Source organism: Camelus bactrianus, chromosome 10, assembly GCF_048773025.1.
Source record: "Camelus bactrianus isolate YW-2024 breed Bactrian camel chromosome 10, ASM4877302v1, whole genome shotgun sequence".
In the NCBI taxonomy this organism is placed as follows: domain Eukaryota; kingdom Metazoa; phylum Chordata; class Mammalia; order Artiodactyla; family Camelidae; genus Camelus; species Camelus bactrianus.
Window position 1 is genome coordinate 72,263,255 of NC_133548.1, and position 12,453 is coordinate 72,275,707.

Genomic DNA, 12,453 nt, shown 5'->3' on the forward strand with positions numbered 1-12,453 from the left:
TGCTTAGTTGGGTAACTAGTGACTAGTCAGTCCATGTTTCCTTCAGGAATCATGTTTCTTGTGCGTATCATCAGCTCATAGCTGCTTTCCCACGTTCATACTTTTATATCTCATGCTGTGGCCCATCATTGGCCTGCTTGTCCTCGGAATCCCTCACTGTTCTCCTGTTCTGTATCACAGGGCAGGCATTCATACAGGATGCACTTCTCAGGCTCCCCATTTCACGTGGTTTTGAGTAGGCCGGCCCCTGGGAGTCACAGACAGGGGTTGGTGTTTGAGGGGGTAAGCGAGAATCTAGGGTATCTTCCCCCTCTCTCGGGCAGTATCCCCAACAGTGACCATCTTCCGTGCCTCCAGATATCCCCCTTCTGTCTGTAGTTCCTGCCTCTTCCAGTTAGCCTTCACCAGGGTGTTCTGGCCCCAGTGATACCTCCAGCTTTTGAGGCCTGGTCACACCCCCTCCTCTTGGTGTACCTCTAGCCCCTGGTGTGCTGATGTTAATCTCTGCATTTTTGTCACCACCTTTTGCTTAGCTTTTCAGCTCACCCATCACTTTTATAACTAATTCCATGTCTTAAATTCCCTTTCTTGAACACACCTAGAATGCATTCTGGGTTCCCTCCTGGCCCCTGACAACCCTCTTGAAGTGATAAAACATTTCAATTGCCTTTACTGCTCAAAGTAGCTCAGATGCTCCCAAGCCCTTGGAGCATGCTGAAAATATTGGTTCCCTAGACCTACCACGTAGGAGCAGTGATTCGTTGCTTTGGTGCATGGCCCGAAAACCTGAGTTTTCAAAAAGCTCCTCGCTGTTTCTGATGCTTAGCACTGGGATAGAGAACAGCAGAGCCCGGCTGAGATGGAGGGACTGCAGGTCACTCTCTAAGGGCTTCTCTTCTACAAACCAGCCTCCCAGCAAAAACCTCGGCAAAATTAAAAATGACTGCACCCCGTGGATATTACAGGAAGCTCAATTACATGTGTCAAAATAGCAGAAGCTAAATGGGAGAATGCTAAGGGATTCATTGCAGGAGTCAATGAAATCATGTATGTGATAGCACCTCACACAGTAGAGTTGTTGCTCTGTAAGTGATAATGTCTTTTCTCCACTCAAATTGAATGAAAGCATAGACATGTAGAAGGCTATGAAATAATGTAAATTATTTATTTTTTAAATGAACAGAATCCAGATGCCAAATAACCAGAAAGGACAGATAAGAAATTAAAAGTCAAAAAAATTTTCATTGCTTGGCATGTATTATTGTTAATGGAGCTGGTGTCTCAACAATCTAGCCATAGGACACCATAAATTGTCTCTGTTTAATGACAGAAATAATTTAAGAAAATAAGTTCCAACTGGGAGTCTCGTGTCAGGTTACATCTTAAATTTCCTAGGGAGACTTGAGTCTTATGATCATGCCCTTACTTGGCCATTAGAAATTTTGCATTCCAGGCTCTTGCCAGAAACTAAAACTTTGAGTGCTGCCTAGTCCAATTCTTATCAAAAGTTTGTTATGAGAAGTAGTATTCATAGAACACCGCCTGAGGGATACGCAGTTTGTTCATTCCTCAGCTTGACAGCCTAAATATTATTCATGGTTTAAGTCATCACCCTTCTGTGTAATAGCTTCTTGTCAGTTTCCCTTTACTGAGCAGGATGGATAAAAAAGGACATATCTTTCCTTATGGACTTTTTGAACTATGTGTTAAGAGAGAAAACTCTCATAGGTTTCAAAAAAGAAAACCACAAAGTTACCAAGACAGGAGCATCTGACTAGCATGAAACTATTCATCTGTAATCCAGGAAGCAAGGAGATGGCAATGGCACATCAACAGAGATGAAAGAAGGACTGTGAGCCAGGAATCCAAAAAATCTAGTTATATATGAGGACAAGAGAGAGACATTTCTGGACATGGAATGACACAGAACGGACCATCCATGTGCCACTCGTGAGAAAACTACTTGAGAAGTTCTCCAGCCAAATGAAAATTGAATCAAAAGTGTTCGGGTAGCGGGAGATGAAGAACCAAAGAAATGCTGAGCAACAAAGCTCGTAAAACTTAACGGTCAAGTTGAAATAAATGATACTAATGTGGCCATGAACTATAAATTGTTCATTAAGAAGAGCTGTGAGAGTAAAAATATTCCATGTATCTCCTCTTGGGGATGAGGAAGAGAAGAGATGTCATGGGTTGGGCTCTCTGGAAGCAAGCACTGGACCAGAGTTTTGGGTGCAAGATGTTTTTAGCATCAGTACCTGTGGCATGAGTTGAATTGTGTCCCGCAAAATACGTTGAAGTCCTAACCCCCAGTTCCCATTAACGTGACTTGTTTGGAAATAGGGTCTTTGCAGATATAGTCAAGTTAAAAGGTGGTCATTGGGGTGGGCGCTGATCCAACATGATGTGTCATGTAAGAAGAAGAAAGTGCCACGTGAGGACAGAGACACAGGGAGACGACAGAAGCAGAGGTTGGAGTGATGCAGCTGCATGCAGAGGAGCACTAAGGATCCATGGCCACCCCTAGAAGCTAAGCTGGAAGGGGAAAGGAAGGATTCTGTCCAGAGCCTCGGGGAGTAGGGTCCTGCTGACAACACCTTGATTTGGGGCTTTTAGCTTCCACAACTGTGAGAGGATAAATTTGTGCCATTTAAATCCACGCAGTTTGGAGACTAATACAACCTGCGAAAGGAGGAGGCAGCCGAGGAGGCACGCTGGGCAAGCAGAGGAAGAAGTCAAGTCCTCCATGGAGGACCCACAGAGCCAGGGCCAACTCGGGATGGGGGTGCTCCCTTGTCATCCAGTCACGGGCTCTGTGCAGTCCCAGGGAGGCCGTGGCCTACGGGGCAGTGGCAGACCCTGAGAGGGCTGACAGCCAGATGTGTCTGCGGACCGTGCTCATAAATGACCAGCAACCTTCCCTCCTGGGGGGCACAGCTCTGTGTCCCCCACAGTAGACCAAAGGGAAATGACTGGATGGTGGGATGGAATCATTTTATTTTTTTAATAGAAATACATGGACTCAATGTTTTAGAAATGGAAAGATAATTATCAGGAAAACGTGGAATAAAAAATTATTAGGAAAACAGATATAATGGAAGTAAATCAAATACAGTCTTACCACAATAGAAGTGAACTTATTGAGATCCCTTTTCAAATGACAGACTTAGATTGGTTAAAAAACCAAAAATCCAATGTTAAGCTATTTGTTGGGAACACAGCTAAAACCAAATGAAAACAACTAAAAACATTGAAGGTGAAGAAATGGACAAGGATATGCCAAGTGTGAACAAATAAAAGGAAAGCAGAAGTGGGGATATTAACATTAGCTAAGATGGAACTGGAGACCAAAATTATTAAATAAGAAAAAAAAGATACTTTTATAGATAAAAGAGTACAATTCACAAGGACACTATTACACACATATCCTTTGTACACTGGCCACCATAGCTATGGAAATTTTAAGGCAAAAAATAAAAAGAACTACAGGAGAATATGATTAATCTATAACCATATTAGGGGATTTTAATTTTTTTTCATAATTTGACAAAGTAAATGATATACAGTGGTAATAATATAGTCCTTTTTCTAGTCTAAACAGAAAATGCACATTTTTCTCTTGTGTCTACAGAACATTTATTAAAAAGTTATTTCTGTAGCCATAAGCAAAAACTTGATACATTCAGGAGTGGAGGAAAGATATTTCACTCATCCCATATTTTGATCCTAGTGTGATAAAGTAAGAATGTGCAATGAATAAAACATTAATAATTAAAATATACTTAGATGATTTTTAGATGATTTTAGATGACCTCTTTTAGATGATTCCTTGGTCAAATTGAAAATCAAATCCAAAATGACAAATTATTTGGAAATTAACAGAATACTTCACATCTAAATTTATGGGGAAATAATATATTCAGAAATACTTTATAGCCTGTTACTTCAATATTATATTTTAAAATAATGAAAATAAACTATTGCATCTAAGAAAAAAATAGTTTCTGTCAGCAGGCATTAAGGAGATCAACACACAACTGCACGTCTGTCTTTCATATTCTAATCTTATGGTTACCAGGGAAAGGAGGTGGGAAGGGATTAATTTGGGATTTGCAAATACTAACCACTATGTGTGAAAACAGGTTGAAAAATTTCTTCTGTATAACACAGGCAGCTACATTCAATCTTACGATAACCTTTAATGAAAATGAATACAAAAACGCATATATGTATGTATATGTATGACTGGGACATTGTGCTGTACACCAGAAGTTAACACGTTGTAATTACTTAAATAAGAGAGTCTGAGAAGAATAGCTTCTTTAAAACACTACGTCTCAGAAATAATTTATTCGAATAGTTTTAAATACAAAAAGACAAGCATCTTTATGTAATCATACTGTTAAGTTGTCACTTTTTTCTTATCTACAGAAAAAATAAACACGTGGCAGCAAGTGTGTTAGGTCAGGGGGCTGATTGTCTTTACGTGTAAAACCAAACCAAACAGAAAAACCAACCTTCTGCTTCTACCGGAGGTGAGTGGACACCTAATGGACTCTGGTTCCTGCTGCAGGTGCAGCGGGGAGAGCAGACTAACCCAGGCGGGCGCTGGCTGTGGCGCACACGCGCGCACGCGGGGCTGGGGGCGGGGCGGCGGCGTTTGGGGACTTAAGCAGGGCGGGCGGCGGCCGCGGAGGCGCGCGGCATGTGAGGTCCCAGACGCGTTTGCGGCTCCTGCGGCTCTTCCGGGCTCGTGCCCGGAGCTGAGAAGGGAACGACGGCCGCCTTGAGACCGCCGAGCACACCCCCAGCTACTTTCCACACCAACCGCCCTCCCTTTCCAGCTGTGGGTGCGGGGCGGCCCCGAGCGGAGGCGGCCCGTCGGTGGAGCGGAGCCCCGCGCTCCAGCCTCGCTCCGCCGCAGGCCGCGGGGGCCTACAGAGCCCCGCGCCCGCCCTTGCTCTGGCCTCTGCGTCCGCCGGTCGGAGCGGCGTCGGTCCGGGAGGTCTCTGGGCGGCGGCGGCGGCCGCTTGTCCGGCTCCACCGTGTCCGCGGGCGGAGGCTCCGGGGCTCCGCTGAGGACGTCCGAGCTGGAGCTCGTGTGGGAGCAGAGCGGTGAGTGCGCGGCGCCCCCCTCCTGCCGGCCCGCCCGGCCGCCCCGCCCGTGCGGCCCCGCCGTCCGCGGAGCCTCCCTGCTGGCCTCGCGCCCCCGCTCCGTCCCAGCCTCGGTCCTTGCCCGTGCTCGCCGCCCCGTCTCAGCCCCCGGGTCCTCCGGGCGCCCACGGTGCGTCGTGCTGCTGTGACCCTTCCGTCCCCGACGCCGCCCGCTCCCGTGGACCTGCCCTCCCGGTCCGCACCCCGCCCGGCCCAGCCTCCCGTCCATCCCTTTCCTCCCCGTCTCCGGCGTCTCCCCGACCCCCGCGCCCTTCTTGGAGCCGCACCCTTGTTCCCGCTCCGCTTCTGGTGCGTCAGCTCTGCGAGGCCACCGGGAAGCCCCACTCGGGGGACCGGCCTCCTTCAACCTGGCGCGGGGAGGGTGGGATTCAGGCGTCGCTTTCCCCTGAGGCTGGGCCCGGACAAGTGCTGGCCTTACGGAAGGCGGGAAGTGGGGTCCTGGGACATTCTCGGATGGTTTTCCCCTGGGTAGGGGCTTGCTCTGGGTTCCAGGGGATATATTTTCGGAGGTGACTGGAGGACGGAGCGGTCGGGGAGTGAGGGAGTGGCGGCGGCAGTGGCGATTTGTGGCCCTTGGGTTAGGCTGCGGCTTGTTGGAAAACCTGGTTTTCTTGTCTTGGCTTTCATCCCTGACAGTTCGTTTGGCAGTGTTAAAGGTTTTCTAGTCTCTACCAGATGCTGTGTCATGATGCTCTGACTTGGAATTTTTCACGTCACCTCATTTTTCTCTTTTCAACATGAAGCAGTGTCTGATTCTCCTCGCGGAGCAGACAGCAGGGATTACTGGGGAAATGGGAATTACTCCGTTTCTTGACTATTTTCCAGTGATACAGTTAGGATTCCTGAGAGAAAAGGCAGAACGAACATCTTTGTTTTGTAGGATTTCCTTTGGAGTTAGGGAGTATTAGAGACGGAACGGATTTATCATTTATTTATCTAAATTAGATTTAAATGTTATGCCATTTTGGCTAAATGTTTTTGGTTAATATTTCATAGTATCTGATGAGTGAAGTTTTTATGCCATTTACATCTCAGGCTTCTGCTGTCGCTGTATTCTATATGAGGTATAGCATTCTAATTTCGTGATGGCTGTCTCTAAATATTTCTTGTGATAGTTGTGCTTTTATGCTGTATTAAGCAAACTTCACACTGTATAACTTAGAGATGATCATCCTCCGTTGTTTTTCTCACACTTCTGACTGTCTTTAAAGTTGAGACATTGAGGTATTAGTTCTTCCAGAGTCATCAGACATTGAGTTACCTGCTAGGTGTTTTAGGTTAGGTTGTAAGACATTTATTTCTTTTGACTGGAAAGAAGGTAGCTGATAGAAATCCAGAGCTTTTACCACCACCTTGAACTAATTTGTATGGCATTAAAAGTAGTTTAATAGTAGTTGCAAAATTGCTTCCAGTTAGACCTTAGAAATCATTTTTCTCCATTCATATATAATTTTTCCTCCCTGCCCTTTAACCAAGTCTCCTCTTTGCCTGTTTTTTCCATAAGTAAATATGAACTTGTTTTTCTAGTAACTTAGTAAGACTTGTAAAGTGGACCCTTGTTCAGGTATTTTATGACAATTGCAAGGCACTGCCATACATAAGATACAGCCTTTTGGTCATTATTGTTAAGTATGGTTTGAAATGCTTGTTGTGTGCTCTAGGGATGTTACTGCCTGCCTTATGTTGTGATGCAGAGCTGTTTAGTGTGCATGAAAAATCCATTAATCTCTGTCCTAGGAAGGTTTTAGTATGAATGTTTTTGCATTTGCAAGTATTTGCATGTTTCCTTTGAATGTCTTCAGTATTTATGTTCTAATTCACATTGCAGAGTTTTACGGCTTTTCATTTCTTTAAGTCTTTACTAACTTCCCCCCATTCCACTGTAATTCCTGAAGCCATCTTAGTGTTTTTTTTTTTTTTAAGATTTGATTTTTTTAGAATGGTCTTAGATTTACAGAAAAATTAAGATCATGCAGAGGGTTCCCATGTATCTTCACCGTGTTCCCTTGTTATTACCATCTTAGGTTAAGTATGGTACTTTGATTATAGTTAATAAACTGATACTGATACATTATTAACTATAATTAATATGGCCTATAGTTTATTCAGATTTCCTTAGTTTTTATCTTTTCTTACTTCACCATTCAGTTCAGTATAAATACTACATTACATTTAGTTGTTGTATCTACTTAGATGCCTCTTAGGTTTTTTGTTTTGTTTTTTTTTTGTATTGGGTTTACATGCTTTTGAGATTAAGCTGTGAGATTAATTATCTTCTGAGGCCACTGTATTGCTAAGTGATGCCATCCAGTAGCTTTGACAATGAAAGATTGATCTGTTTTCACAGACAATGTCTGTAGTTTTCTTGTGCATGAGCAAAGGTCTGTTGTAGAATCCATGTCATCTTGATGTAACTCTTCATGAATTTTTTTACTTTCAGGTTTTAGAATCTCGTAATTCAACTTTCAGAGACTAACCTGTGGCAAAGCCTTTCTGTCTCCTTCATAGCATTTACCACATTTATATCTTATTTTTCTGTGTGTTTTTGTCTGTTTCCCATTGCAGAATGCAAGTCCCTGGAAGATTAAAAACCACTATTTATTTGTTCATTGTATCCCCAGTGCCTAGAATAGTGCCAGGCTTTTAGTAGCTACCCAGGAAAGTTGGTAAATGAATGATGGTTGAATCTAATAGTAACCAAAGCTAGTAGTCCTGTTGGTTATGATGAAGTCAACATTTTTTCCTTATGTAATTAATGGTTTAACAATAACATTTAGAGGGAGGATGTAACTAAGTTTGTTTTTTAACAGAGGTACTGGGGATTGGACCCAAGACCTTGTGCATGCTAGGCAGGCGCTCGCTCTACCCCTGAGCTATATCTTCCCCCCAACAATAACACTTTGTATTATTTGATTGTAACAGGGATATTCCAGATGCTCAGGGGACAGGGAATCCAATAATTTTTTACCCTGTCACTAAAAAGTAGAATACGACTGACCAGAATCTTACATTTTTTTTTTGAGTTGAACAAAATTAGTTTTGTTTTGTTAAAGCTATTGTTAAATTATTGCTGTTAGCATAGCACCTAAAGTATGTCAAATGATTGTTGAAGCTGTGTTCATGGAACAGATTTAAAGTTAGACCATTTTACTTAGCTTTTCAAAAATTTAAGGTTCTGTGGTCTATAATGAGGATGAATTGTTTCAGTATATGAAGCCTCATATTAAATTAATGATGTCAATCTTGGTAATCTTCCTGTAAACACTTACGGTTTTTTTATATTTCAGTGGTATACATGGCTTAATAGAGGAATGTTGAAATGCCAAAAGAAAATCAATCAATAAATCAATCAATCAATCCTTGGGGAACTGAATTCTATCCAAGGCAAAGTATGCTATTACACTCATTCACTAATCACTAGTAAAAATTGCAGAAGATTTCAAAATATTGAATCTGATCATTTTATTATTTTTCTGTTATTTCTGACTTTTTAAAATTGAAATATAGCAGTTACAATGTGTCAGTTTCTGGTGTACAGCACAATGTTTTAGTTATGCATATACATACATATATTTGTTTTCATATTCTTCTTTGTTAAAGGCTATTACAAGGTATTGAATATAGTTCCCTGTGCTATACAGAATATTTACATCTATTTTTATATATAGTGGCTAACATTTGCAAATCTCAAGACTCCCAAATATATCCCTTCCCACCCCTTTTCCCCCAGTAACCATAGGTCTTTTTTCACTTGGCCTCTTTCTGTTTTGTAGATGAGTTCATTAGCGTCCTCTCTGTTTCTTTTTTCAGATTCCACGTATGAGTGATATTCATAAGGCATTTTTCTTTCTCTTTCTGGCTTACTTTGACAGTCTCCAGGTACATCCATGTTGCAGCAAATGGCATTTTATTTTTATGGCTGAGTAGTATTCCATTGTGTAAATGTACCACAATTTCTTCATCTAGTGATCTGTTGATGGATATTAGGTTGTTTCTATGTCTTGGCTATTGTAAATACTGCTGCTGTGAACATTGGAGTGCACATATTTTTTGGACTTAGAGTTCCCTCTGGATATATGTCTAGGAGTGGGATTGCTGGAGCATAAGCCAAGTCTATTTTTAATTTTTTGAGGACTCTCCATACTGTTTTCCATAATGGCTGCATCAAAATACATTCTCACCAGCAGCTTAGCACGGTTCCCTTTTATCCTCTCCGGGATTTATTGCTCATGGACTTTTTGATGATGGCCATCCTGACTGGTGTGAGGTAGGTATAATTTTGATTTGCATTTCTCTGATAATTAGCGATACTGAGCATTTTTTCATGTGCCTATTGGCCAGTTACATGTCTTCAGTGGAGAATTGCTTGTTTAGGTTTTCTGCCCATTTTTGGATTGGTTTTTTTTTTTTTATTATTATTATTAAGTTGTATGAGCTGTTTGTATATTCTAGAAATTAAACGTTTACAAATCTGACCAGTATCAATCAGGTGATATTTTCCTCACAGTCATTTGTTTATCTTCTCTGTTATTATATTTTCCTGGTGGGAATTACTGGTCATTTTCCTGTTTTCACTTTATCTTTTGAATGGAATTTTCTTGTATCTTTGTATAAATCTTGTTTTGGTACAAAAAATACTTCATTATGGAAAATTTCAAACATATGCAGAAGCAGAGAGAAGAGGTCAGTGAATTCCCACATACCCATCATCCAGCCTCAACAACCATCAACTTACATCCATGAAATTCCATCTCGGCCCCACCTGCTTGTCCACTGCTGTAGTGTAATTATTTATAGTACAATATTCATAACGTAAAATATGTCATTTTAATCATTTTTAAGTGTGCATTTCTGTGACAGTAAATGCTTTCACATTGTTGTGTAACCATTGCTACCATCCATCTCTAGAACCCTTTAGTCTTCCCAAACTTAAAACTCGCTACCCATTTAAACAACTGTCCATTCCCCACTCTCCTCAGCCTCTGGCAACCACCAGGAGAATGTACTTTCTATCTCTATGAATTTGGTTACGCTGGGTACCTCATATAAATGGAATCATACAATATTTGCCCTGTTGTGACTTGCTTATTTCACTTACCATGATGCCGTCATGGTTCAAACATGTTAGAACTTGTCACGTGTCAGAACTTCTTTTCTGAACAATCTCCCCTGGTGTAAATATGCCACATTTTGTTTATCCATTAATTCATCAAGGAACACTTAGGTGGCTTTCACATTTTGGCCCTTGGAAATAACACTTCTATGAGCACAGGTGTAAAAATAACTGCTTGAGTGCCTGCATTTAATTCTTTAGGGTATATACCCAGAAGTGGAATTAATTCCTGGACTGTATAGTGGTAATTCCATGTTTAATTTTTTTGAGGAACTGCCTTGCAGTTTTCCACAGTAGCTGCACCATTTAACATTCTTACCAGCAATGCAGAGGGGCTTCAGTTTCTCCACACCCTTTCTAACATGTTACTTTCTGTGGTTTATTTATTTTTGATAGTAGCCATCCTAATGAGTCTGAATTGGTTCCTATATTGTTTCTGAAGCAAATCTCAGATATCGTAAATTTTACCTACAAATATTTCAGTATATGTTTCTGAAAGATGAAGACCTTTTTAAAAAATACACCTCCAGTGTAAACAATTGGTACAATCTTTAAAATATCAAATATCTAGTCAGTATGTACAATTTCAACTATTTTTGAAAAGGAATAATTATTTTTTTCAGTTTTCTGTTTGGATCTGGAGCTAGAAAATATTCACACATTGCCATTAGTTGTCTGAGTCTCTTTAGATTTATAGTTTCTTTCAATTCTCTTTATTTTTCCTTGCAGTTTATTTGTTGAAGAAATTCGATTGTTTGATGTAGTATCCCACAGTCTAAATTTTGCTAACACATCCCTATGGTATTTTAACATATTCCCCTATATTTCCTTGCAAATTGGAATCAAATTCAGGTTCAGTCTTTAGACAAGACCAGTTCAGTGGTTCTGTTTCTTCTATAGGAAGACTTAAGGTATCTGGATGTTTCCTTTTGTAATACTAGCAGCCATATATGATCATTGTTTAGGTATGCATGATACTATATGGTGGTCACATGTTGCTACTTAAGTTTAAATTAATTCAAATGAAATAAAATACAAAAATCAGTGTCTTGGGTGTTCTAGCCACATGTCCAATGTGCAGCAGCCTCATGTTGCTCATGGCTACTGTATTAGGGCAGACATGGAACGTTTTCACCATCACAGAAAGTTCTAATGGATAGAACTGGTCTAGACCTATTAATTCATCGAGGGTTGTGATACAGTGGATTTCTAATTCTAATATTTAGTTCACATTTACTAGCTGGAAAACTTCTATGAAGAGAAATTTCCCCATTTCTACTATTTTGCTACCAGTTCACGTAGGAAAGGCAAGTGCGCTTCCTTTAATGAGGTTGATTCTCTAAGCTGTAAGTAAACCATGCTTATGTCAACATTATATAATTCTTGTGTACTACAGAGCCAACTAATGGGTTATGTTACACTTCCTATTTTATCCAGTTTTTTCTTTCCCTTGAGTTTCTAAGTTTCCTTCCCTTCATTGCACAATTTTACATTATCATAGTCTCGATTTTCTCCCCCCATTTTCCATCACACTAATCTACTCTATGAAGATCCTTTTTTTCCCCCTTGAGACCTTGCTCTTGGTGTTCTTCCTTTTGGAAGTCTCTCTTCACTACTCTCTGGGATTATAAGTTTTTCCTGAATCTTACATCTTCCTATTTTGTGGCTTAATTTATTGGTTTGTTAAATATGTTCTCTTAAGATAATTTCCTGAAAAGAGTTTGTTGAAGGCAACATTTCTGAGTCACTCCATTTCTGAAAATGTTTTTTTCTGTCTCCATTCTTACTTGATAATTTGGTTGGACACAGAATTCTAATTTTAAATTCTGAACTTTAATGTAGAAAGTTAAGTACAAATCTTATTCCTTGTTAATTCCAGTATCATTCTTTGTCTTCCAGTGGACAGGGATTTCCTCCTCTGCCCTTGGTAAAAAGAATTTTGGTGTTCTGGCAGAATTCTGTCTAAATAGTTCTCAAATAGAAGATGAATGTAAGTAGACATTCATTTCATACTTAATATTTCTGAACTTTTATACAATTCGAATGTGTAAAAATCAAACAAGAGACTTGAGGACCTAGACTATGCTCTAAATCAGTAAGTAATGTTTCTCCCAAAGCCAGCCTCACTGGTCTGAGAATAGAGGATGGAAATAAATGAAAGGGGC

General features: G+C 40.6%; 1 long non-coding RNA gene across 1 annotated transcript in view; it reads left to right on the top strand.

The window, feature by feature from the left end:
* Positions 1–4,414: 4,414 nt before the first annotated feature.
* Positions 4,415–12,453, top strand: part of LOC123616645 (uncharacterized) — a 40,082-nt gene continuing 32,043 nt past the window's right edge. The window contains exons 1-2 of the long non-coding RNA XR_012509813.1: positions 4,415–5,115; positions 12,188–12,278. This is a non-coding gene — a long non-coding RNA (uncharacterized LOC123616645). The remainder of the gene's footprint in view (positions 5,116–12,187; positions 12,279–12,453) is intronic.